The sequence below is a fragment of the Phyllobates terribilis genome, unplaced genomic scaffold (genome assembly GCF_046119375.1).
Source record: "Phyllobates terribilis strain yellow unplaced genomic scaffold, ASM4611937v1 Scaffold_138__1_contigs__length_4804227, whole genome shotgun sequence".
Taxonomy (NCBI): Eukaryota; Metazoa; Chordata; class Amphibia; order Anura; family Dendrobatidae; genus Phyllobates; species Phyllobates terribilis.
Genome location: NW_027362898.1, coordinates 317,062 through 343,590, shown reverse-complemented (window position 1 = coordinate 343,590; position 26,529 = coordinate 317,062). Strand labels below are relative to the sequence as shown.

Below are 26,529 nucleotides of genomic sequence, written 5' to 3'. Positions count from 1 at the left end.
AAGCTGAAGCCGCAGGGTCTGGAAAAGCTCCAAACGCTCATTCTTCAGTGGGGACGCATACACGTTGATGAACCTGACAGGTTCTCCTGCCCAGTTGCCATCTACAACAAGAGCCCTGCCGCAGATGAGCTCCTGGACGGACTCAAGCGTGAATGCGCCCCCCCTGATCAGAATTGCGACCCCCGCAGACTTGCAGTCACCCCCACCGGACCAGTAGGATGGACCGTGGGACCACTCCCTGGCCAGATGTTTGAAGGACCTAGAGGAGGGAAGGGAACATTCCTGCAACATATAAACATCACACAACTGGGAAGTAAGGAAGGCATAAATAGTCTGACGTCTGAACTTGTCCTTGATGCTCCTGACATTAATGGAAAATAACTTAATATTAGCCATCATGTAGGGAAAAAAGAAAAAGTTAGCGCAGGCAATACACCTTAGTTACCACTCCGGTCGGGTGGTCCCTCGTCGGTGTTGACTGCTGGTGACGGGATCACCAGCAGGCCCTCTTCCTCCATCTGGTCAAGCAGCGCGGCCTCGATCTCGGCGACCACCAGTTCCTCCTCTTCTGGCTCGGCCACCAGGGTCTCAACCATGTGCTCCATCTCTTCTGGCTCAGGGAGGGTATCCTCCTTTTCGCCTACGAAATCCAGAATCTTCTTTTTGGAGGATTCAGTAGCAGGGCTGTCCTCCACCTTCCTCTTTCCCCGGGTTGGAACTGGGGAGACAAGAAGGGGAAAATCCTCCTCGGAATAGATAGCGGCGGGTGGAGGAAAGGTTAATTCCACCGCTACCATGGTCTGGGGAGGGAGAGTGGCTGCCGGGGCAGGGGAAAGGACACCTGCTGAGGAGTAGGGGAAGGAGGAAGAGGAAGTGGAATCCTCAGCAGGGGTGGCCGGGGTGGGGGGGGATTGGACGGGGGTGGCAGGGGGAGGGATCGAGAGAGGGGTGACAGAACTCTTACCCTCCTTTGACTTTTTCTTCTGCTTCGGAGCTGTTGGGACCGTCGCTGGGGCTTTGGCCACCGACTCCTTGACCGCTTTGGCCTTGGTCGTCTCGGCCTTGGCCGCTGGGGCCTTGGTCGTCGCGTCCTTGACCTTCACAGGCCTGGTCGTCGGGGCCTTGTCCTCCGGAGCTGGGGTCGTCGCAACCACCGATGCCCAGGATCTCTCACGCTTGGGGCAATCCTTGTATAGATGAGCCGCCAGCCCACACAGGTTGCAGGACGTCTTCTTCGGGCAGTCCTTCGAGCTGTGTCCCGTCACTCGACAAATCCTGCAGGCATCCTCCTTGCAGTCCTTCATCTCGTGGCCGTTCTTGCCGCATCTCCTGCAGTTCCGCGGCATGTCCGGGTAATAGATGAGGCCGTAGGAGTTGCCCAGGGAGAATGTCGGGGGCAGGTGCCGAAGTCCGTCTGAGTACGCCAGGTCCCTGTGAAGTCTAACGGTCACCGACCACTTACCTGTCCAGAAGCCGAGTCCATTCAGGATGTGAGAGGGTTCCTTCACAACCAAACAGAAGCGTCTCAGGAAGGTACAGATGTCTTGGCCTGGGGTGTGCGGGTTGCGCATGGAGACCGTGATCCTCCTTTCGTCCCTCTGGATAGGGCAGCTACCTGTAAAGGCAGAGAAAGAATTATCCGGTCCTTTTGCGCTTACCATTTCCCAGAACCTCCTGCAGGTGTTCACAGTGGCGAAGGTGACGAAGAAGATCCCCGTCAAGAAGGTCTGGATGCTGAGGGTGTCCGACCTGGAGAAGCCTCGATCCAGCAGCATCTTCTGGCAGAACACGTCCGAGGACATGTCCGGCACCCTCCCATCCACTTCCTTCAGCTTCAGGGCCACCGTCTGCCGCATCCATGGCTCCAGGGCTGGAGCTTCGTGGCGGGGCTTCTGGTTTCCCTTCTGCTGGCCAGTCGTGGAGGCAGAGTCCTTGGGGTCAGAATCGGCTCCTGGCTGTGCCCTCCTGGCTGTCCCCTGCTCCAGGCTCTTCTTTTCAGCCTTCCTCGCAGCGCTTGCCATGGCTTTCCTCCTGCAGTTACTTCTTGGAGCTGGATCTGGAACTCTTCCCGGAATGGGTGGAGCTATGCAGATTCTTCTCCCGTCGTGTTCTGGACAAATTCCCCGAAAGGTCTTTGTCTCGATGATTTTCTTCCTCGAAGATTCCACAGGACAGCCCGATTCTTCTCCGAGTCTTCGTCTTCTTCTGGATTCTTTAGAGCTTCTTCCTCCCACCGATATCCGCCTTCCTTCTCCGATGTCAGCTGGGCTCCGAAGCTCTTCTCCTTCCGAGTTCGATCTCTCTCGTCAAGTGTAGATCGTAGCTCTTGTGTTCTTAAAAGAACAGATACTACACTTGATCTTAGCCAAAAGGCCGAGAAGCGATAACCAGAATTGGTTTCCGACTACGGTGCCACCCAAGGATTCTGAAAAGTCCATTTGTGGAGATGGCCACCTGGACTCCCGTTAAGAAGACATGCTGTCAACCTCTAGATCCCTCACATGCCTGCACTTTTTGGCTTGCTGCTGCTGCAATCCACGCGTTTTAGATCTGCATAACTCCACCTCTTTTAGCACAGTACCCTCAACCCCCGGCTGTTCCCACCCGCCTCAACACCGTTGGAAGGGAGGAGAACCAATTAAGGCGGGGGGGGGGGTGGAACGAGCAGCTGTCTACCCTTAGCAGGAGGGTTGCTGATTAATTACCTCTCCTGCTGCTGCTGCTGCTGGCTGTCCAGCAGCAGACTGAAGGTGGCTGCTGCTGTGCGCAGGTATATAAAGGCTCAGAGCCTATTATGACACGCGCAGCCAGCGTTCCATTGCCACATTCCGTCTACTGCAGGCGGGATACCTGGATGGCTGAATGTCACTGAGAAGCTCACAGAGACCGCCATAAGCAACAGTTTAAAAGAATGCCACAGACTAATCAACCAAACTTTTTGGGTTGGTTTCTCTTTTATAGTCTGCAGGCATTAAATGAAAGAAGTCAGTGTTCCAGCAGAGGGAGACAACGTTTCAGAAAAGGCATTGTAGCAAACCAAAAAAGAAATTTTAAGCGCAGCAGAGTAACCAGCTCACATACCTGTTAGCTCAGGTGAGTTTAAAAGGCTGCTGTTGATAACAAGGGCATTTGCTAAATAGATGGTGTGTGTGCAACAATATACTGAAAGGTCAATTATATTGTGCAGCTTATCTCACCACCTGTAGTTATTTAGGTGAAAGCTCCAAAATGCTTGCCTAATATGTCTGTTTATCCAAAAGGAAGTATAGAGGGAGAGCTAGATAGATAGCATTGCATTACATTACATTACATGGCAATGCAATGCACAGTTGCTGAAGTTGAACCAAAATGAGCTTGTCATCTGGCTTCTGCAACTTTTAACATGAAAAATCCAATGAGGAGAAGAAAAGCAAAGCCAAAGAGTCCATCCCAAAATCCGACAAACAAGCAAAATGAACAAAAAGCATTGAATTCAATTCTTTCTGATTTTAGAAACTGCATTAAAGAAGGGGTGCACCGGTCCTGGAGATACTGCAATACCAGGTCAATGCGTGGAGTGGACAGAGCAAGCTCTTTTTCCATCTCCCTGTTCTAAAAATCCATTTAATATATGGTCCCCAGATAGGGGACGTATCAGATATTAAACTGATAAGAACAGATTTTTTGATTGAATATATCTTTTATTAGCACAAAAAATAAGTTAACAGACAGTGTACAGTGCCGCAGCCCAGTACACACAGAATTCTACATCATATTTACATAGCATGAGGATACGACGCACTAACTAGACACATCACACCCCTATGCTACACAAAACACTCAATCTGAAAGAAAAAGCATGTCAATCAATACAGTACGACGAATCGTGATAAGGGATGGGGATTGGGAAAAAGGGGATGGGGAGGGGAAAATCACAGGCCCGAAGCTTTATTGAAAGACAAGACACATAAGGGGAGAGGGGGAGGAGGGGTTTAGTCCTCATCCTCGTCCTCCGGACCGTCCACGATGGAATAGTCTCTGAGCAGGCTGTGGATCAGCCTGCGGCAGTCCTGGATGGACATCCTCTCCCTCGTCAAGATGAGCCGGTTCCTGGCGACCCAAACGGCATCCTTGAAGCAGTTCATAAGGCGCCAAGCCTCCTGGATGGCTCCGACGGTATGAACCCCAGGGAAGAGTCCGTAAAGCACAGAATGGTGCGATAGGCTCGCCCTGGGGACAGAGTTCCTCAGGTCGTCCTCAAGGGCAGTCAACAGGCGCTGTGCAAATCCGCAGTCCCAAAAAGTGTGCAAAGATGTTTCCTCCACGAAGGGGCACCTTGGGCAGTACCGGGTCTTGCACAGGTTCCGGGCATGCATGAATGACCGGACGGGCAGTCCGCCCTGAATCGCCATCCACGACAAGTCCTTGTGCCCGTTGGTCAGCCTGTCAGACGACACATTTGTCCACACAGTCTCCAGCGTGTCCTGGTGAAGTCCTGTGATGTTCTCCACGTCATCCTTGGCTCTGATGAGCTTGTGGATAGTTTTGGGCTTCCACAAGTCGGGCTTGAGTCCCTCCAGTTGATGTTCCCCCACAAATCGAACGACGTCTCCGTAGAACCATGGCGTCGTCCAGTTGTAGGGGAAGGAGCTGTCCCACTTGTCCCAGCCGAGTCGCCTCCAAAGAGGAAGCAGGAAGAAGCGAGACATGGACCTGCCCGCGGAGCCATTCTTGACTTGCAAAGTCCGGCGGACACAATCACACACAAAAGAGGATCGCAGGAGGGTGGGGATATCTGGAACGCCCTTCCCACCCTTGCGAGGCTCCTTGTACATGACGGCCCGCCTGACTCTGTCCATCTTGGATCCCCAGACAAAGTGAAACACTGTCCTGGTAATGGCCCTGCACACAGTGACGTGTGGGGGCCAGGCCTGCGCCGTGTACTGCAAGACGGGCAGGACCTCATTACGCAGGACGAGTGCCTTACCCTCACAAGTGAGGTGTCTGAGGCTCCAGAGTCCGATCCGTTGCTTCACTTTGGCCAAGCGTTCTTGCCAGGACTTGAGGGCCGCTCCTTCCTTCCCGAACCAGACTCCCAGCACCTTGAGGAAATCCGGTTGAATGTTGAAGGGGAAGGGGGCGGAGGAGGCCGGCTGCCAATCCCCGAAGAGCATGGCTTCCGACTTCCTGCAGTTGACTTTGGCCCCTGAAGCCCGGCCGAACCTCTCACACGTCTGGACGAGGGCGTCGACTGAACCACGATCAGCGCAGAAGACGGTGACGTCGTCCATGTAGAGCGAGCACTTGACCTCGTGTCGTCCCGGACCCGGTGCGGTGATCCCTCTGATCTCTCCATTCTGCCGGATAGCCTCTGCGAAGAGTTCTATAACACAAACAAAAAGAAGAGGTGATAGAGGGCAGCCTTGTCTGACCCCAGAGAGGACAGGGAAGGGGTCAGTCTTCCAGCCGTTCACCAACACCGAGCTGTGGATATCAAAATACATCAGACGGACATACGAACAAAACATGTTACCCAAACCTAACCGGTGCAGAGCTCGGCCCATGAACTCGTGGGAAACCCGGTCGAAGGCCTTCTCCTGATCCAAGGAGACCAGGGCCGCGTGTGCGCGGCGGACCTTGATGTACTCGACCGTGTCCCGCACGAGAGCGAGGCTGTCTGCGATGCGACGTCCAGGGATGCCGCAGGTCTGGTCCGGTTTGATGATCCGTCCGATGACCGTCTTAAGTCGTGTCGCCATCGTCTTGGCCAGGATCTTGTAGTCCACGTTGAGCAGAGTGATGGGACGCCAATTCCTCAGGTCGCACCTCTCTCCCTTCCGCTTGTACAGGATCATGACCATTCCTTCCCTCAAAGATGGAGGCATTCTACCTTCCACCACCATCTCCTTGTACAGGTCCAACAGGTCCGGACAGATGAGGTCTCCCAGCGCTACATAGAGCTCCGCTGGAAGACCATCACTGCCCGGGGTCCTGCCGGTCCTAAAGGATTTAGCGGCAGAGAGCAATTCGCCCACCATCAGAGGTTTGTCCAAGGCTGCCGTGCCTGCAGGATCAAGATGGTTAGTGATACCTGACAGGAACTTATCAGCAGCGTCGGGGTCGGTAGTCTTGTGGGAGTAGAGTTCACTGTAGAAGTCGCTGACGACCCTCATCACGTCCTCCTTCCCACGTCGCATGTTTCCGCTCTCGTCTCGCAGCTCGTTCAGGGGCGTGTGACCGGCATGAAGTTTCCTGAAAAAGAATGAGTTACATTTCTCACCCTTCTCCAGATTCTCCACTTTGGAACGGAAGACGATTCGCTTGGACTCCTCCTCAAAGTGCCTTTTCAGGCTCTTCTTGGTCTCCTCCAGCTCCTCCCTCACGTCCCAGCCGCAGTGAAGAAGGTCCTGCAGCGACCGCAGCTCGCGCTGCAGCCCTCTGAAGTCCCTCCTCTTCTCACACGCCTGTTGTCGACCCTTGGCCTGAAAGAAACAGCGAAACTCAAGTTTAACATATTCCCACCAATCAGAGACTGTTTGGAAGCTACCCTTGTAGGACTGCCACATTGCGTAGGCTGCTCTCAGCTCCTCCACGACTTCATCCTGAGCCAGCAGAGCACAATTCAGCTTCCAGGAGCCGGGGCCGGACGGAAAACCGTCGCCGAGGACACCTTGTAAGTGAATGGCTCTGTGGTCGGAGAAGAAGCAGGGGACCATCGAGTGCCTACTCTGCCTGACTGCCCGAGAGGTGAACACAAAGTCAATCCTGGAGCGGAGTGAGCCATCGGGTCGGCTCCACGAATAGTTCGTGGAGCCTCTCCCCATGGAGCCCACCACGTCCTGAAGAGAGGCCTCGGTTACCATCTCGATGAGCAGCTTGGACGTGATGTCCAACTTGGCAGATGTGCCAGAACTACGACCATCCTCCTCGATGGGGCAGTTGAAATCCCCGGCCATCACTAAGGTCCTGGTGGTGGCAAGCTGAAGCCGCAGGGTCTGGAAAAGCTCCAAACGCTCATTCTTCAGTGGGGACGCATACACGTTGATGAACCTGACAGGTTCTCCTGCCCAGTTGCCATCTACAACAAGAGCCCTGCCGCAGATGAGCTCCTGGACGGACTCAAGCGTGAATGCGCCCCCCCTGATCAGAATTGCGACCCCCGCAGACTTGCAGTCACCCCCACCGGACCAGTAGGATGGACCGTGGGACCACTCCCTGGCCAGATGTTTGAAGGACCTAGAGGAGGGAAGGGAACATTCCTGCAACATATAAACATCACACAACTGGGAAGTAAGGAAGGCATAAATAGTCTGACGTCTGAACTTGTCCTTGATGCTCCTGACATTAATGGAAAATAACTTAATATTAGCCATCATGTAGGGAAAAAAGAAAAAGTTAGCGCAGGCAATACACCTTAGTTACCACTCCGGTCGGGTGGTCCCTCGTCGGTGTTGACTGCTGGTGACGGGATCACCAGCAGGCCCTCTTCCTCCATCTGGTCAAGCAGCGCGGCCTCGATCTCGGCGACCACCAGTTCCTCCTCTTCTGGCTCGGCCACCAGGGTCTCAACCATGTGCTCCATCTCTTCTGGCTCAGGGAGGGTATCCTCCTTTTCGCCTACGAAATCCAGAATCTTCTTTTTGGAGGATTCAGTAGCAGGGCTGTCCTCCACCTTCCTCTTTCCCCGGGTTGGAACTGGGGAGACAAGAAGGGGAAAATCCTCCTCGGAATAGATAGCGGCGGGTGGAGGAAAGGTTAATTCCACCGCTACCATGGTCTGGGGAGGGAGAGTGGCTGCCGGGGCAGGGGAAAGGACACCTGCTGAGGAGTAGGGGAAGGAGGAAGAGGAAGTGGAATCCTCAGCAGGGGTGGCCGGGGTGGGGGGGGATTGGACGGGGGTGGCAGGGGGAGGGATCGAGAGAGGGGTGACAGAACTCTTACCCTCCTTTGACTTTTTCTTCTGCTTCGGAGCTGTTGGGACCGTCGCTGGGGCTTTGGCCACCGACTCCTTGACCGCTTTGGCCTTGGTCGTCTCGGCCTTGGCCGCTGGGGCCTTGGTCGTCGCGTCCTTGACCTTCACAGGCCTGGTCGTCGGGGCCTTGTCCTCCGGAGCTGGGGTCGTCGCAACCACCGATGCCCAGGATCTCTCACGCTTGGGGCAATCCTTGTATAGATGAGCCGCCAGCCCACACAGGTTGCAGGACGTCTTCTTCGGGCAGTCCTTCGAGCTGTGTCCCGTCACTCGACAAATCCTGCAGGCATCCTCCTTGCAGTCCTTCATCTCGTGGCCGTTCTTGCCGCATCTCCTGCAGTTCCGCGGCATGTCCGGGTAATAGATGAGGCCGTAGGAGTTGCCCAGGGAGAATGTCGGGGGCAGGTGCCGAAGTCCGTCTGAGTACGCCAGGTCCCTGTGAAGTCTAACGGTCACCGACCACTTACCTGTCCAGAAGCCGAGTCCATTCAGGATGTGAGAGGGTTCCTTCACAACCAAACAGAAGCGTCTCAGGAAGGTACAGATGTCTTGGCCTGGGGTGTGCGGGTTGCGCATGGAGACCGTGATCCTCCTTTCGTCCCTCTGGATAGGGCAGCTACCTGTAAAGGCAGAGAAAGAATTATCCGGTCCTTTTGCGCTTACCATTTCCCAGAACCTCCTGCAGGTGTTCACAGTGGCGAAGGTGACGAAGAAGATCCCCGTCAAGAAGGTCTGGATGCTGAGGGTGTCCGACCTGGAGAAGCCTCGATCCAGCAGCATCTTCTGGCAGAACACGTCCGAGGACATGTCCGGCACCCTCCCATCCACTTCCTTCAGCTTCAGGGCCACCGTCTGCCGCATCCATGGCTCCAGGGCTGGAGCTTCGTGGCGGGGCTTCTGGTTTCCCTTCTGCTGGCCAGTCGTGGAGGCAGAGTCCTTGGGGTCAGAATCGGCTCCTGGCTGTGCCCTCCTGGCTGTCCCCTGCTCCAGGCTCTTCTTTTCAGCCTTCCTCGCAGCGCTTGCCATGGCTTTCCTCCTGCAGTTACTTCTTGGAGCTGGATCTGGAACTCTTCCCGGAATGGGTGGAGCTATGCAGATTCTTCTCCCGTCGTGTTCTGGACAAATTCCCCGAAAGGTCTTTGTCTCGATGATTTTCTTCCTCGAAGATTCCACAGGACAGCCCGATTCTTCTCCGAGTCTTCGTCTTCTTCTGGATTCTTTAGAGCTTCTTCCTCCCACCGATATCCGCCTTCCTTCTCCGATGTCAGCTGGGCTCCGAAGCTCTTCTCCTTCCGAGTTCGATCTCTCTCGTCAAGTGTAGATCGTAGCTCTTGTGTTCTTAAAAGAACAGATACTACACTTGATCTTAGCCAAAAGGCCGAGAAGCGATAACCAGAATTGGTTTCCGACTACGGTGCCACCCAAGGATTCTGAAAAGTCCATTTGTGGAGATGGCCACCTGGACTCCCGTTAAGAAGACATGCTGTCAACCTCTAGATCCCTCACATGCCTGCACTTTTTGGCTTGCTGCTGCTGCAATCCACGCGTTTTAGATCTGCATAACTCCACCTCTTTTAGCACAGTACCCTCAACCCCCGGCTGTTCCCACCCGCCTCAACACCGTTGGAAGGGAGGAGAACCAATTAAGGCGGGGGGGGGGGGTGGAACGAGCAGCTGTCTACCCTTAGCAGGAGGGTTGCTGATTAATTACCTCTCCTGCTGCTGCTGCTGCTGGCTGTCCAGCAGCAGACTGAAGGTGGCTGCTGCTGTGCGCAGGTATATAAAGGCTCAGAGCCTATTATGACACGCGCAGCCAGCGTTCCATTGCCACATTCCGTCTACTGCAGGCGGGATACCTGGATGGCTGAATGTCACTGAGAAGCTCACAGAGACCGCCATAAGCAACAGTTTAAAAGAATGCCACAGACTAATCAACCAAACTTTTTGGGTTGGTTTCTCTTTTATAGTCTGCAGGCATTAAATGAAAGAAGTCAGTGTTCCAGCAGAGGGAGACAACGTTTCAGAAAAGGCATTGTAGCAAACCAAAAAAGAAATTTTAAGCGCAGCAGAGTAACCAGCTCACATACCTGTTAGCTCAGGTGAGTTTAAAAGGCTGCTGTTGATAACAAGGGCATTTGCTAAATAGATGGTGTGTGTGCAACAATATACTGAAAGGTCAATTATATTGTGCAGCTTATCTCACCACCTGTAGTTATTTAGGTGAAAGCTCCAAAATGCTTGCCTAATATGTCTGTTTATCCAAAAGGAAGTATAGAGGGAGAGCTAGATAGATAGCATTGCATTACATTACATTACATGGCAATGCAATGCACAGTTGCTGAAGTTGAACCAAAATGAGCTTGTCATCTGGCTTCTGCAACTTTTAACATGAAAAATCCAATGAGGAGAAGAAAAGCAAAGCCAAAGAGTCCATCCCAAAATCCGACAAACAAGCAAAATGAACAAAAAGCATTTAATTCAATTCTTTCTGATTTTAGAAACTGCATTAAAGAAGGGGTGCACCGGTCCTGGAGATACTGCAATACCAGGTCAATGCGTGGAGTGGACAGAGCAAGCTCTTTTTCCATCTCCCTGTTCTAAAAATCCATTTAATATATGGTCCCCAGATAGGGGACGTATCAGATATTAAACTGATAAGAACAGATACTACACTTGATCTTAGCCAAAAGGCCGAGAAGCGATAACCAGAATTGGTTTCCGACTACGGTGCCACCCAAGGATTCTGAAAAGTCCATTTGTGGAGATGGCCACCTGGACTCCCGTTAAAAAGACATGCTGTCAACCTCTAGATCCCTCACATGCCTGCACTTTTCGGCTTGCTGCTGCTGCAATCCACGCGTTTTAGATCTGCATAACTCCACCTCTTTTAGCACAGTACCCTCAACCCCCGGCTGTTCCCACCCGCCTCAACACCGTTGGAAGGGAGGAGAACCAATTAAGGCGGGGGGGGGGGGTGGAACGAGCAGCTGTCTACCCTTAGCAGGAGGGTTGCTGATTAAATACCTCTCCTGCTGCTGCTGCTGCTGGCTGTCCAGCAGCAGACTGAAGGTGGCTGCTGCTGTGCGCAGGTATATAAAGGCTCAGAGCCTATTATGACACGCGCAGCCAGCGTTCCATTGCCACATTCCGTCTACTGCAGGCGGGATACCTGGATGGCTGAATGTCACTGAGAAGCTCACAGAGACCGCCATAAGCAACAGTTTAAAAGAATGCCACAGACTAATCAACCAAACTTTTTGGGTTGGTTTCTCTTTTATAGTCTGCAGGCATTAAATGAAAGAAGTCAGTGTTCCAGCAGAGGGAGACAACGTTTCAGAAAAGGCATTGTAACAAACCAAAAAAGAAATTTTAAGCGCAGCAGAGTAACCAGCTCACATACCTGTTAGCTCAGGTGAGTTTAAAAGGCTGCTGTTGAAAACAAGGGCATTTGCTAAATAGATGGTGTGTGTGCAACAATATACTGAAAGGTCAATTATATTGTGCAGCTTATCTCACCACCTGTAGTTATTTAGGTGAAAGCTCCAAAATGCTTGCCTAATATGTCTGTTTATCCAAAAGGAAGTATAGAGGGAGAGCTAGATAGATAGCATTGCATTACATTACATTACATGGCAATGCAATGCACAGTTGCTGAAGTTGAACCAAAATGAGCTTGTCATCTGGCTTCTGCAACTTTTAACATGAAAAATCCAATGAGGAGAAGAAAAGCAAAGCCAAAGAGTCCATCCCAAAATCCGACAAACAAGCAAAATGAACAAAAAGCATTGAATTCAATTCTTTCTGATTTTAGAAACTGCATTAAAGAAGGGGTGCACCGGTCCTGGAGATACTGCAATACCAGGTCAATGCGTGGAGTGGACAGAGCAAGCTCTTTTTCCATCTCCCTGTTCTAAAAATCCATTTAATATATGGTCCCCAGATAGGGGACGTATCAGATATTAAACTGATAAGAACAGATACTACACTTGATCTTAGCCAAAAGGCCGAGAAGCGATAACCAGATTTGGTTTCCGACTACGGTGCCACCCAAGGATTCTGAAAAGTCCATTTGTGGAGATGGCCACCTGGACTCCCGTTAAGAAGACATGCTGTCAACCTCTAGATCCCTCACATGCCTGCACTTTTCGGCTTGCTGCTGCTGCAATCCACGCGTTTTAGATCTGCATAACTCCACCTCTTTTAGCACAGTACCCTCAACCCCCGGCTGTTCCCACCCGCCTCAACACCGTTGGAAGGGAGGAGAACCAATTAAGGCGGGGGGGGGGGGTGGAACGAGCAGCTGTCTACCCTTAGCAGGAGGGTTGCTGATTAATTACCTCTCCTGCTGCTGCTGCTGCTGGCTGTCCAGCAGCAGACTGAAGGTGGCTGCTGCTGTGCGCAGGTATATAAAGGCTCAGAGCCTATTATGACACGCGCAGCCAGCGTTCCATTGCCACATTCCGTCTACTGCAGGCGGGATACCTGGATGGCTGAATGTCACTGAGAAGCTCACAGAGACCGCCATAAGCAACAGTTTAAAAGAATGCCACAGACTAATCAACCAAACTTTTTGGGTTGGTTTCTCTTTTATAGTCTGCAGGCATTAAATGAAAGAAGTCAGTGTTCCAGCAGAGGGAGACAACGTTTCAGAAAAGGCATTGTAGCAAACCAAAAAAGAAATTTTAAGCGCATCAGAGTAACCAGCTCACATACCTGTTAGCTCAGGTGAGTTTAAAAGGCTGCTGTTGATAACAAGGGCATTTGCTAAATAGATGGTGTGTGTGCAACAATATACTGAAAGGTCAATTATATTGTGCAGCTTATCTCACCACCTGTAGTTATTTAGGTGAAAGCTCCAAAATGCTTGCCTAATATGTCTGTTTATCCAAAAGGAAGTATAGAGGGAGAGCTAGATAGATAGCATTGCATTACATTACATTACATGGCAATGCAATGCACAGTTGCTGAAGTTGAACCAAAATGAGCTTGTCATCTGGCTTCTGCAACTTTTAACATGAAAAATCCAATGAGGAGAAGAAAAGCAAAGCCAAAGAGTCCATCCCAAAATCCGACAAACAAGCAAAATGAACAAAAAGCATTGAATTTAATTCTTTCTGATTTTAGAAACTGCATTAAAGAAGGGGTGCACCGGTCCTGGAGATACTGCAATACCAGGTCAATGCGTGGAGTGGACAGAGCAAGCTCTTTTTCCATCTCCCTGTTCTAAAAATCCATTTAATATATGGTCCCCAGATAGGGGACGTATCAGATATTAAACTGATAAGAACAGATACTACACTTGATCTTAGCCAAAAGGCCGAGAAGCGATAACCAGAATTGGTTTCCGACTACGGTGCCACCCAAGGATTCTGAAAAGTCCATTTGTGGAGATGGCCACCTGGACTCCCGTTAAGAAGACATGCTGTCAACCTCTAGATCCCTCACATGCCTGCACTTTTCAGCTTGCTGCTGCTGCAATCCACGCGTTTTAGATCTGCATAACTCCACCTCTTTTAGCACAGTACCCTCAACCCCCGGCTGTTCCCACCCGCCTCAACACCGTTGGAAGGGAGGAGAAATAATTAAGGCGGGGGGGGGGGTGGAACGAGCAGCTGTCTACCCTTAGCAGGAGGGTTGCTGATTAATTACCTCTCCTGCTGCTGCTGCTGCTGGCTGTCCAGCAGCAGACTGAAGGTGGCTGCTGCTGTGCGCAGGTATATAAAGGCTCAGAGGCTATTATGACACGCGCAGCCAGCGTTCCATTGCCACATTCCGTCTACTGCAGGCGGGATACCTGGATGGCTGAATGTCACTGAGAAGCTCACAGAGACCGCCATAAGCAACAGTTTAAAAGAATGCCACAGACTAATCAACCAAACTTTTTGGGTTGGTTTCTCTTTTATAGTCTGCAGGCATTAAATGAAAGAAGTCAGTGTTCCAGCAGAGGGAGACAACGTTTCAGAAAAGGCATTGTAGCAAACCAAAAAAGAAATTTTAAGCGCAGCAGAGTAACCAGCGCACATACCTGTTAGCTCAGGTGAGTTTAAAAGGCTGCTGTTGATAACAAGGGCATTTGCTAAATAGATGGTGTGTGTGCAACAATATACTGAAAGGTCAATTATATTGTGCAGCTTATCTCACCACCTGTAGTTATTTAGGTGAAAGCTCCAAAATGCTTGCCTAATATGTCTGTTTATCCAAAAGGAAGTATAGAGGGAGAGCTAGATAGATAGCATTGCATTACATTACATTACATGGCAATGCAATGCACAGTTGCTGAAGTTGAACCAAAATGAGCTTGTCATCTGGCTTCTGCAACTTTTAACATGAAAAATCCAATGAGGAGAAGAAAAGCAAAGCCAAAGAGTCCATCCCAAAATCCGACAAACAAGCAAAATGAACAAAAAGCATTGAATTCAATTCTTTCTGATTTTAGAAACTGCATTAAAGAAGGGGTGCACCGGTCCTGGAGATACTGCAATACCAGGTCAATGCGTGGAGTGGACAGAGCAAGCTCTTTTTCCATCTCCCTGTTCTAAAAATCCATTTAATATATGGTCCCCAGATAGGGGACGTATCAGATATTAAACTGATAAGAACAGATTTTTTTGACTTGGAATGTACCCAAACATAGGCACACCCGTTTATTGGATAAAACTTAATTACAATACATTAGATATGAACATAAAATCATTACATTTTAAAATACATTCGTACATAAATTGATTTCAGTTCAATAAGGCAATAAAATTACATTAAAATACAGACAATGTGTTTAGATTGCTGTGTTCCATTCTTTTACCAGCCATTGTTTTGATAAAATTACATTTCTCTTTTTATCCAATAAATAATACATATACATTTCACTGAAAGCCAACTCTAAAACATCTTTCACAGATAAAACATCGTGTTTAAAAAGAAGGATGTTCCTGGCCTTCCATAGAGCTTCTTTGATGGTACTGATTGTCTTCCATGCGATGATCCTCTTGCTGGCGTTGGGGCACTCCACACGACCAAATAAGACAGTTTCAAAAGTAAGATCCTTAATGTTTGTCATTTTTTGAAGCAAGGGAAATATTGTAGTCCATGTTTGTCGTGCAAAGTGACAAGTCCATAAAACATGTAAAACAGTCTCATCTCCGAGGCATCTTTGTCTTGGACATCTGGCAGTTCTCACGAGTCCTCTTCGGTGTTGGAATGCCCGACATGGAAGACAATCATGCACACAGCTCCAGGCCAGGTCCTTCTGGGAATTAAAAAGATAGGGTTCATTAATAACTTTCCATATGTCAGTACATTTATTATCATTAAAATTCCCAATCTGTACAATTGATTCCTTTTGTTTGAAACCATTTAAAATCATTTTGCTATCTCTTAAGTCTTCTGCACTTTTCCCTTTTAAGTCATACGTGTTTACAATAGTTCCTAAAATCTTATAGCTTTCTGGTGTATTAAGAGCATATGGGGAACTTAAAACTGTTTCAAACCATCCATGACGTTTCATAAAATAACCTGTGTTAAAACGGATAAAATATGACCAATAACTATTTTTCGACAGTGCATTAAAACATAAAACAAAAAATCTTATTAAAACAAAAGCTCTAAAATCGGGGAAATCTTTACCGCCTTTCTCTTTAGGCTTGACCACTAACTCTCTTTTCAATTTCTCCATCTTGGAGCTCCAGAAAAAAGTGAAACAAGCTTTGATTATTTTCGTAAAGGTATGTGTGGGGGGGGGGGGACACCAAACTTAAGTACAATAACAAAGGCACAATTACCATTTTTATAACTAGTACCTTCCCTTCCATTGTTAATTTCCTCAACCTCCACATACATAGTTTTTGATTTACCTTTTGTGCCACAAGATCCCAGCTTTCTTTACCTTTGTTTGTTTCGTTAAAAATCACACCTAGAATCTTTACAGAGTCACATTCAGGAACCGGTACATCATTTAAAATCATATTCCCCACATTTAAAATACAGCTTTTATTAAAATTTACTTTAAAACCAGATCCACCACAGAAGTATTCCACTTGCCGTAGTGTTTTCCGGATAGACAGGGCATCTTTACATGTTATGGCTACATCATCCATATATCCAGTAACTTTTGCTTCTAGCCCTCCCCCACCTGGCAAATGGACGCCTCGGATTTGCTTGTCTCTCCTTAAGACACTGAGTAGGGGTTCAAGGGCACAAATAAATAACAAGGGGGACAGAGGGCAACCTTGTTTTACACCAGAATTTAAAAACACATCACTTGTCTTAAAACCATTTACTAAAACCTTACTAGTGCAACCATGATAAAATGCTTTGAGAGAGCATAAAAAACCTTCTGGTATACCCATTTTAGCTAAAACATTAAAAAGGAATTGGTGTGACACTCTATCAAATGCTTTTTCAAAGTCGAGAGACAGGACCGCCAGCTTATTTCCCCTCGACTTTGTGTCATCTAATTACATCTTTGATTAGATTCAAATTTTCCCAAACACTCCTTCCTGGTATGCCACACACTTGGTTTGGGTGGATTATGTTACCTATTACCTTTTTAAGTCTATTTGCACAAATTTTTGCCATTATTTTGTAATCACAATTTAGAAGGGTGATAGGTCTCCAATTTCTTAGTTGCGTTTTGTCTTCCTTTTTGTATATAAGGGAGACCTCACCTTTCTTCCAGGAGTTCGGTAGGGTTTTTGTATTAAAAACCTCACTAAAAACATAAAATAAATCCTCCTGTAAAATATCATAAAAAACCTTATAAAATTCTATGGGTATACCATCAGGCCCCGGTACTTTACCAGACTTAAAGCTTCTTATGGTCTCAGATATCTCATCTTCAGTTAGACTCTGTAATAAAACATCTTGTGAGACAGGGTCTAAAACAGTTGTAATTTCATCCAAAGTACTTTTCATAAAATGGTCATCAACAGATTTTGTGTTAAAAAGCTCGGAATAAAATTCATGCACTTTAGCTAAAACACCCTCTATGTCTTGTTTACCTTCCATTGATTCAATAAAAACACGATTTTTCACCATACATTTAAAAAAATATCGTGAACAGGTTTCATTATTTTCAACATGTTGGACCTTTGCATGGAAAATTAACTCTTTACCTCTCTGTTCCAAGGTATGCTGAATTTCACTTTTTAAGTCACTAATTTGTTTATCTACTTCAATCTCATGGCTCTTCAATTTATATAAGGTCTCCAATCTAGTGTTGAGTTGCCAATAAAATTCTCTTTTCTCTCTAGCTTTCTGGACCCCAACCTTCATAAAAAAATCTCTTATGTTCTTTTTCATCTTTTCCCACCACCTACTTATAGGGATATGGGGGTCTCTTATTCTTTTAAAATGTAAATAAAATTCAGTAAAATCAGATAAAACTTGGGGGTCTTCTAAAAGGGAAATGTTTAACTTCCAGGTACCTTTTCCTTTTTTCTTAAAATCATTACATTTCACATAAAAGGATAAAAGTTTGTGATCAGAAAAAACATTAGATAAAAGCTCACATTTAAAAGGCAATACATTTTTAGAGCAGAAAATAAAATCAATCCTGGAGCTACAATTCACGTTGCTCCAGGTTACCCATTCCTCTGCAGGCAAGTCTTTATTACACTCCTTAAAAACATCTGTTAAATTAAAATCTTGTATGACATTTTTTAACATAAAAGACGTTTTATCATAATTCCTACTTGTGGAGCTTGAGAACCTTTTTTCTCCACCTAAAATGCAGTTAAAATCTCCTGATAAAATAAGAGGGACAGAATCATTAATAAATAAGGGTAACATATTCAACATATCAGCTCTTTCTTGCTTATCTGTGGCTCCATAAAAGTTTAAAAATTGCCATTTAAAACCATCAATAAAAGCTTTTACTAATAAAATTCTACCTGGTAAAACCTCTTGAACAGAGTCAATAAAAACATTCCCTTTAAAAAGAATGGCGACCCCTGCTGACCTGGACCCGTTTGATCCTGACCATACTGAGGGTCCATGTGCCCAATCAGTCTCATATTCTGTATAATTTAAACTGTGTGGGATGCAGCATTCCTGTAAAAAGAAAACTGTGGCTGTTAGAGAGGATAAAAAATCAAAGAGAGCAACTCTTCTGGTCTTAGTTTTCAACCCTCTAGCGTTAAGAGAAAAACCACTAATCCCTGCCATAAGAGAAAAAAAGGAAATTTAGCATTCTTTCAAACTCTTACCTCAGCTGGTTTATATTTCTATTCCAGGAGATGAGGGATCATTGATCGTCAACAGAGAGCCCGTCACGGAGGACTCCTCATCTGTTAGTGTCCCAGACCGTAGACCTCCCAGGATATACTCTTGTTCCATTCTGTCCAACTCTGCTTGGTCGTATTGCCTGCCTCTTTGCTCACGAACCCCCATTTGGACCCCTATCGAGGCACCATCTGGGGGAATTGTATCGAGCACATGCGTCTCAGACGTTGACCACTTATTTTCAGGAGTTTCCAGGATCACTGAGTCAGCCATCTCCATCTCCCCCTCCATTTCTGAAGGGGGTGGGACATTGGCAACCTCCTCACCCTGTAAAGGCACCGTTTGAGGTTTCCCACTTCCATCCGGGGGTTCCGGTGGGGGTACTTCCTTAGGTGCCCTATCCACTCCGTGCAACCTGCGTTTTTTTGGCCCAGACTGTTCGCGCCCTTGAGTATTCCCAGGAGGATTCGAAGGTGAGGATTGGCCTGTAGCACCCACCCTCGGTCCCTCCGCAGGGGTTTCTGTTTGTGGGTTACCACGCCGTTCCCTCTTTTGCTTCGAGTTTCCAACAGTACACCATGGCTCACCATCCTCGGTCGGTATTTCCATACTCTCCCCCTCATTCTCCTCCGCGGGCTTGTCCGAACCAGCCGAGGGTTGGTCAGGGGGTGAGGGCTTTTCTGGTTCAGGGGGTGAAGGTCTCTCTGTTTGCCCAGCTTGAGCTCTCTTTGAGGTATTCCTAAAAGGACAATGAGAAAAAGCATGACCTCTGGAAACACAGTTGCTACAAAAAATTCCAGTTGTACAATTTTCAGTTTTATGGTCTTTGCTCCCACAGGCTACACAAGTAATGTCACAGTTAGAATGGCCGTATTTTTTGCATTTCCTACAGAATGCTGGCATCCCATTAAAAAAGAGGTCACCATTCGTGTTTCCAATTCTAAAACGTGCTGGGGGAAGTCTTATACCCCCCGGACTTGAAGGGTCCTTAATACATGTCACCGTAAATTTCCACTTACACGCCCAAACTCCGCACTCATTCATAACTTTTCCATGGCTTACCAATTTGCTGAAATAATTGGATAAAAATGAAATAACATCGCTTTCTTTTGTATAAGGAGAGTAAATTTTAACAATTACAGTTTTTATCACATCTAATTCATGTTCGACAATTTTAACACCTTTAAAGATTGGCTTTCTCTGGTAAATTATATCAGGATCATTCATTTTACGGCAAAAATCTTGGTGGATACCTTTTTCAGTGAATGTGACATCGTATACACCACGCTTCGGGTAGTCTTGGATTGCCAGGATCTCGGATTTCTGGATTGAAAAAAATTTCACAAGAAGATCATCCACAATAAAACGTAAACCTCTGTTATCTTTACCTCCCTCATGGAAGTAAAACCGCACCGTATGCCGTAACCGGGCATAGGTCGGAATTTCACCTGGATCTGAATCCATGGTGAAACAAGGATTTCCGCAACAGGAAAACGGGGATTTCCGCAACCAATAATGGGGGATTTCCGCAACTAAGGAGTCGCTGAACAATCCTAGGACTGTACAGCTGGGATCGCAACCCGTTGCCCAGGGACTAAGCCCACCTCCTTATAGCAGCAAGGGCCTAAGCCCCACTACAAGAGTGGGACCCGAACCCAAGGCCAAGAGGCGGGGTACCCCAGGCACCTTCCAACTACAACCAATGCCAGTAAAACCAACACTAGATCGCAGCCAAAAGGCCGAGAAGCGATAACCAGAATTGGTTTCCGACTACGGTGCCACCCAAGGATTCTGAAAAGTCCTTTTGTGGAGATGGCCACCTGGACTCCCGTTAAGAAGACATGCTGTCAACCTCTAGATCCCTCACATGCCTGCACTTCTCGGCTTGCTGCTGCTGCAATCCACGCGTTTTAGATCTGCATAACTCCACCTCTTTTAGCACAGTACCCTCAACCCCCGGCTGTTCCCACCCGCCTCAACACCGTTGGAAGGGAGGAGAACCAATTAAGGCGGGGGGGGGGTGGAACGAGCAGCTGTCTACCCTTAGCAGGAGGGTTGCTGATTAATTACCTCTCCTGCTGCTGCTGCTGGCTGTCCAGCAGCAGACTGAAGGTGGCTGCTGCTGTGCGCAGGTATATAAAGGCTCAGAGCCTATTATGACACGCGCAGCCAGCGTTCCATTGTCACATTCCGTCTACTGCAGGCGGGATACCTGGATGGCTGAATGTCACTGAGAAGCTCACAGAGACCGCCATAAGCAACAGTTTAAAAGAATGCCACAGACTAATCAACCAAACTTTTTGGGTTGGTTTCTCTTTTATAGTCTGCAGGCATTAAATGAAAGAAGTCAGTGTTCCAGCAGAGGGAGACAACGTTTCAGAAAAGGCATTGTAGCAAACCAAAAAAGAAATTTTAAGCGCAGCAGAGTAACCAGCTCACATACCTGTTAGCTCAGGTGAGTTTAAAAGGCTGCTGTTGATAACAAGGGCATTTGCTAAATAGATGGTGTGTGTGCAACAATATACTGAAAGGTCAATTATATTGTGCAGCTTATCTCACCACCTGTAGTTATTTAGGTGAAAGCTCCAAAATGCTTGCCTAATATGTCTGTTTATCCAAAAGGAAGTATAGAGGGAGAGCTAGATAGATAGCATTGCATTACATTACATTACATGGCAATGCAATGCACAGTTGCTGAAGTTGAACCAAAATGAGCTTGTCATCTGGCTTCCGCAACTTTTAACATGAAAAATCCAATGAGGAGAAGAAAAGCAAAGCCAAAGAGTCCATCCCAAAATCCGACAAACAAGCAAAATGAACAAAAAGCATTGAATTCAATTCTTTCTGATTTTAGAAACTGCATTAAAGAAGGGGTGCACCGGTCCTGGAGATACTGCAATACCAGGTCAATGCGTGGAGTGGACAGAGCAAGCTCTTTTTCCATCTCCCTGTTCTAAAAATCCATTTAATATATGGTCCCCAGATAGGGGACGTATCAGATATTAAACTGATAAGAACAGATACTACACTTGATCTTAGCCAAAAGGCCGAGAAGCGATAACCAGAATTGGTTTCCGACTACGGTGCCACCCAAGGATTCTGAAAAGTCCATTTGTGGAGATGGCCACCTGGACTCCCGTTAAGAAGACATGCTGTCAACCTCTAGATCCCTCACATGCCTGCACTTTTCGGCTTGCTGCTGCTGCAATCCACGCGTTTTAGATCTGCATAACTCCACCTCTTTTAGCACAGTACCCTCAACCCCCGGCTGTTCCCACCCGCCTCAACACCGTTGGAAGGGAGGGGAACCAATTAAGGCGAGGGGGGGGTGGAACGAGCAGCTGTCTACCCTTAGCAGGAGGGTTGCTGATTAATTAGCTCTCATGCTGCTGCTGCTTCTGCTGGCTGTCCAGCAGCAGACTGAAGGTGGCTGCTGCTGTGCGCAGGTATATAAAGGCTCAGAGCCTATTATGACACGCGCAGCCAGCGTTCCATTGCCACATTCCGTCTACTGTAGGCGGGATACCTGGATGGCTGAATGTCACTGAGAAGCTCACAGAGACCGCCATAAGCAACAGTTTAAAAGAATGCCACAGACTAATCAACCAAACTTTTTGGGTTGGTTTCTCTTTTATAGTCTGCAGGCATTAAATGAAAGAAGTCAGTGTTCCAGCAGAGGGAGACAACGTTTCAGAAAAGGCATTGTAGCAAACCAAAAAAGAAATTTTAAGCGCAGCAGAGTAACCAGCTCACATACCTGTTAGCTCAGGTGAGTTTAAAAGGCTGCTGTTGATAACAAGGGCATTTGCTAAATAGATGGTGTGTGTGCAACAATATACTGAAAGGTCAATTATATTGTGCAGCTTATCTCACCACCTGTAGTTATTTAGGTGAAAGCTCCAAAATGCTTGCCTAATATGTCTGTTTATCCAAAAGGAAGTATAGAGGGAGAGCTAGATAGATAGCATTGCATTACATTACATTACATGGCAATGCAATGCACAGTTGCTGAAGTTGAACCAAAATGAGCTTGTCATCTGGCTTCTGCAACTTTTAACATGAAAAATCCAATGAGGAGAAGAAAAGCAAAGCCAAAGAGTCCATCCCAAAATCCGACAAACAAGCAAAATGAACAAAAAGCATTGAATTCAATTCTTTCTGATTTTAGAAACTGCATTAAAGAAGGGGTGCACCGGTCCTGGAGATACTGCAATACCAGGTCAATGCGTGGAGTGGACAGAGCAAGCTCTTTTTCCATCTCCCTGTTCTAAAAATCCATTTAATATATGGTCCCCAGATAGGGGACGTATCAGATATTAAACTGATAAGAACAGATACTACACTTGATCTTAGCCAAAAGGCCGAGAAGCGATAACCAGAATTGGTTTCCGACTACGGTGCCACCCAAGGATTCTGAAAAGTCCATTTGTGGAGATGGCCACCTGGACTCCCGTTAAGAAGACATGCTGTCAACCTCTAGATCCCTCACATGCCTGCACTTTTCGGCTTGCTGCTGCTGCAATCCACGCGTTTTAGATCTGCATAACTCCACCTCTTTTAGCACAGTACCCTCAACCCCCGGCTGTTCCCACCCGCCTCAACACCGTTGGAAGGGAGGAGAACCAATTAAGGCGGGGGGGGGGGTGGAACGAGCAGCTGTCTACCCTTAGCAGGAGGGTTGCTGATTAATTACCTCTCCTGCTGCTGCTGCTGGCTGTCCAGCAGCAGACTGAAGGTGGCTGCTGCTGTGCGCAGGTATATAAAGGCTCAGAGCCTATTATGACACGCGCAGCCAGCGTTCCATTGCCACATTCCGTCTACTGCAGGCGGGATACCTGGATGGCTGAATGTCACTGAGAAGCTCACAGAGACCGCCATAAGCAACAGTTTAAAAGAATGCCACAGACTAATCAACCAAACTTTTTGGGTTGGTTTCTCTTTTATAGTCTGCAGGCATTAAATGAAAGAAGTCAGTGTTCCAGCAGAGGGAGACAACGTTTCAGAAAAGGCATTGTAGCAAACCAAAAAAGAAATTTTAAGCGCAGCAGAGTAACCAGCTCACATACCTGTTAGCTCAGGTGAGTTTAAAAGGCTGCTGTTGATAACAAGGGCATTTGCTAAATAGATGGTGTGTGTGCAACAATATACTGAAAGGTCAATTATATTGTGCAGCTTATCTCACCACCTGTAGTTATTTAGGTGAAAGCTCCAAAATGCTTGCCTAATATGTCTGTTTATCCAAAAGGAAGTATAGAGGGAGAGCTAGATAGATAGCATTGCATTACATTACATTACATGGCAATGCAATGCACAGTTGCTGAAGTTGAACCAAAATGAGCTTGTCATCTGGCTTCTGCAACTTTTAACATGAAAAATCCAATGAGGAGAAGAAAAGCAAAGCCAAAGAGTCCATCCCAAAATCCGACAAACAAGCAAAATGAACAAAAAGCATTGAATTCAATTCTTTCTGATTTTAGAAACTGCATTAAAGAAGGGGTGCACCGGTCCTGGAGATACTGCAATACCAGGTCAATGCGTGGAGTGGACAGAGCAAGCTCTTTTTCCATCTCCCTGTTCTAAAAATCCATTTAATATATGGTCCCCAGATAGGGGACGTATCAGATATTAAACTGATAAGAACAGATACTACACTTGATCTTAGCCAAAAGGCCGAGAAGCGATAACCAGAATTGGTTTCCGACTACGGTGCCACCCAAGGATTCTGAAAAGTCCATTTGTGGAGATGGCCACCTGGACTCCCGTTAAGAAGACATGCTGTCAACCTCTAGATCCCTCACATGCCTGCACTTTTCGGCTTGCGGCTGCTGCAATCCACGCGTTTTAGATCTGCATAACTCCACCTCTTTTAGCACAGTACCCTCAACCCCCGGCTGTTCCCACCCGCCTCAACACCGTTGGAAGGGAGGAGAACCAATTAAGGCGGGGGGGGGGTGGAACGAGCAGCTGTCTATGACGCACCCCCTGGGCCATATTCTTTAGGGGGAATACCCGGAGCCGGATCAGATGGGAGTTGTAGTCGCCGAGTGGCTGTGACCCGGTCCGTGCCCAGGGTGTCAAGCTCAGTTGTATGTGGCAGTCCTACAGATGTTATTAAGTTCTTTGTGTCGACTACGCCACCCGTTGGATTGCGGTCACTACGGCCGCCGCTGCAGCAGGGTCCACTGAGGCTGATGGTGTTGGTGCAGCTTGATAGGATAACCTCAGGGGTATAGCCTCAGGGGGATCAGGTGCAGAGGATGGGGGTTGTGATGGTGCAGCATAGATGAGACAGAGTCGGGTTATGCAGTTTAGGGTATTTACTCACTGCTGATGTTCCGGTCACTCCAGCTTCAAGTGACCACCCGAGCCGTGCTGCGTCCACCAGGTCCTGGACTCGGCCAACCCCCAAGTAAGTCCGGAGCGTGACCCTGAGCTCTCCTTCTGTCCTTTCCTCTGGCCGTCCCCACCAGGGATCCACCTAGGTCCAGCTCCCTCGGGCCTTCTGTTGGGAGACCCTTGGCCTTGGGTTCCCTGACCCTCCACGTGGTCTGCCTTCGGGGTGGATGTGATGGGTGGCCGTGGCAGATGCTGCCCACGGCCTCCGGTCTCTGGCTAGGGTGTGCTTTTGCCCCCCACCAGTTTGGGATCCGGTACCCTGTGCCGACTCTTCACCCGGGGATTGAATGTGGGTTCTTAGAGTCCTTTCTTGCTCCCCCTCTGGGTCTTTCTTTCTCTTCTCTCCTCTCTCACTCTGGGCCGCTCTTCTCCTCTGCTTGCTGACTCTCTGCAACTGACCCTGATCTTAGTTGGTGCCCACCTTATATATCACTCTATGTGCGAGCTCAGGTGACCAGCACCCAATGAGCTCCTAACTTTACCCAGGCTGCTCCCCCTATCTGCCCCTACACTACTTGGGATGTTCCACCCCCCTCCCACTCCAGCCAGGGACAGACACGGTCGTACCTGCACATTTCTAAGTGGGAGTACCGTCGGCCTGCCCCTCGGAAATGGGATGTGTGTAGTGCATGCAGCCTACCGAGCTCAGTTCCACACTCCATCCTTACCCGGGAGTGGAATATCACACCTCTGGGTTGAGGTGCAATACCCCTGTAGCAGCCGAATCCTCAGGGTGCTACATTCCCCCCTGGTAAATCACAGCACGTCCTCGGGCTGTAAGACAAAAACATCCAAACATACAATTTTTTTTTTTCATAAACATAAACATATAAAACATATAAAACATCATATAAATCAGCGCATCAATAAAACTTTTTATATAAAACATTCTCGTCGGCTCTCCTCCTCCTCCGGTCACTGTGCAACTGTTGACCGGGCAAAATGCGACAGTTCCTTTTCTCAAAGGTGGTTTTACGGTAAAACCAGTAGGGGCGCCTTAGGAAGCGCAACTATGTACAAGGGTAGTGTGGCCGCTCTCAGTCCTCGGCCAGGTAAAGGGAAGGGATGACCGCTTTCAGTCCTCGGTCAGTGGGGATAGGGAACACACGGGTTAACAGTCTACTCTTGCTGGTCCCAACGGGGACTATATTTGCATTAACAGTTTCTAGGTACCCCGGTCGGGTAACTATTTACAGCACCTGCTCTGCCGTACTTAACGACGTCTTCCTCCTGCTCTTTCTTTGGGGTTACCTTTAGCTTCAGACCCGTCCGGGTCCTCTTGCTCTTCCTCCTCACACCGCAGCTCCTCTTCTGTCAGGCGATGCACATGGAGGGCGTAAGGTCCTTTGGCACACTTGTGCCGGGTAAAGGTGACCTCGTCCCCGATATAAAGGTCACGACCTCTGTGCCCCTCCGGCAGATGGGACTCCACGTCTCTGCGCGTGACAAAGACGTCGCCGGGGGTGTGATGGTCTCTGATGAAGCCCCACCCGTGCTGCATGTTAAACTTGATCACAGTCCCGGTGGAAGGGGGACCATGAGCTGCACGGGGACTCCTCCTGGTCCGGCTCTTCTGCTCGGCGCTCCTTATTTTGGCCTGTTGTTCCCGGACCCGCCTCTCTCTCCGCTCCCTTGCAAACTCCTCGAGCTGCTGGCGGCAGCACTCAGCACGCTCTGCTGCAGCTGCCCGGGTCTCTTGAGTGAACCCCATGAGATCTTCTCCGGTGGGGTCCCACTCAAATTGGGCCTCTTCTAGCGGGGGCGAGATCCTCTTTACGGGCTTTGGAGCCGGGATCAGGGGTGCACACATGGCCCCAGCCTTCCTCTGCCGCTCCAGTTCATGATATTCCTGGGGCCAGATGAAAGGCTGCCCATCCGGGCACGTGTGTTGGGTAAACAGGTCCTCTCCCAGATGCGGCACTCTTGGTCTTATGGGCGCGGTGGTGTTGGCGCCCGGGTTGCCC

General features: G+C 48.3%; 7 non-coding genes and 3 pseudogenes across 7 annotated transcripts; all 10 read right to left on the bottom strand.

The window, feature by feature from the left end:
- Nucleotides 1-2,307: 2,307 nt before the first annotated feature.
- On the bottom strand, nucleotides 2,308-2,385 carry LOC141205496 (U2 spliceosomal RNA; annotated as a pseudogene).
- A 1,121-nt stretch (nucleotides 2,386-3,506) lies between these two features.
- LOC141205442 (U2 spliceosomal RNA) lies at nucleotides 3,507-3,699 on the bottom strand. Its single transcript, XR_012276208.1, has one exon. It is a non-coding gene; the product is annotated as a U2 spliceosomal RNA (small nuclear RNA).
- A 5,564-nt stretch (nucleotides 3,700-9,263) lies between these two features.
- LOC141205495 (U2 spliceosomal RNA) lies at nucleotides 9,264-9,341 on the bottom strand (annotated as a pseudogene).
- A 1,122-nt stretch (nucleotides 9,342-10,463) lies between these two features.
- On the bottom strand, nucleotides 10,464-10,654 carry LOC141205132 (U2 spliceosomal RNA). The gene has a single exon (XR_012275906.1). It is a non-coding gene; the product is annotated as a U2 spliceosomal RNA (small nuclear RNA).
- A 1,122-nt stretch (nucleotides 10,655-11,776) lies between these two features.
- On the bottom strand, nucleotides 11,777-11,967 carry LOC141205131 (U2 spliceosomal RNA). The gene has a single exon (XR_012275905.1). It is a non-coding gene; the product is annotated as a U2 spliceosomal RNA (small nuclear RNA).
- Nucleotides 11,968-13,089: 1,122 nt separating this feature from the next.
- LOC141205130 (U2 spliceosomal RNA) lies at nucleotides 13,090-13,280 on the bottom strand. Its single transcript, XR_012275904.1, has one exon. It is a non-coding gene; the product is annotated as a U2 spliceosomal RNA (small nuclear RNA).
- A 1,121-nt stretch (nucleotides 13,281-14,401) lies between these two features.
- LOC141205461 (U2 spliceosomal RNA) lies at nucleotides 14,402-14,571 on the bottom strand (annotated as a pseudogene).
- Nucleotides 14,572-21,037: 6,466 nt separating this feature from the next.
- Nucleotides 21,038-21,228, bottom strand: LOC141205129 (U2 spliceosomal RNA). Its single transcript, XR_012275903.1, has one exon. It is a non-coding gene; the product is annotated as a U2 spliceosomal RNA (small nuclear RNA).
- A 1,123-nt stretch (nucleotides 21,229-22,351) lies between these two features.
- On the bottom strand, nucleotides 22,352-22,542 carry LOC141205128 (U2 spliceosomal RNA). The gene has a single exon (XR_012275902.1). It is a non-coding gene; the product is annotated as a U2 spliceosomal RNA (small nuclear RNA).
- A 1,118-nt stretch (nucleotides 22,543-23,660) lies between these two features.
- Nucleotides 23,661-23,851, bottom strand: LOC141205126 (U2 spliceosomal RNA). The gene has a single exon (XR_012275900.1). It is a non-coding gene; the product is annotated as a U2 spliceosomal RNA (small nuclear RNA).
- Nucleotides 23,852-26,529: the final 2,678 nt, after the last annotated feature.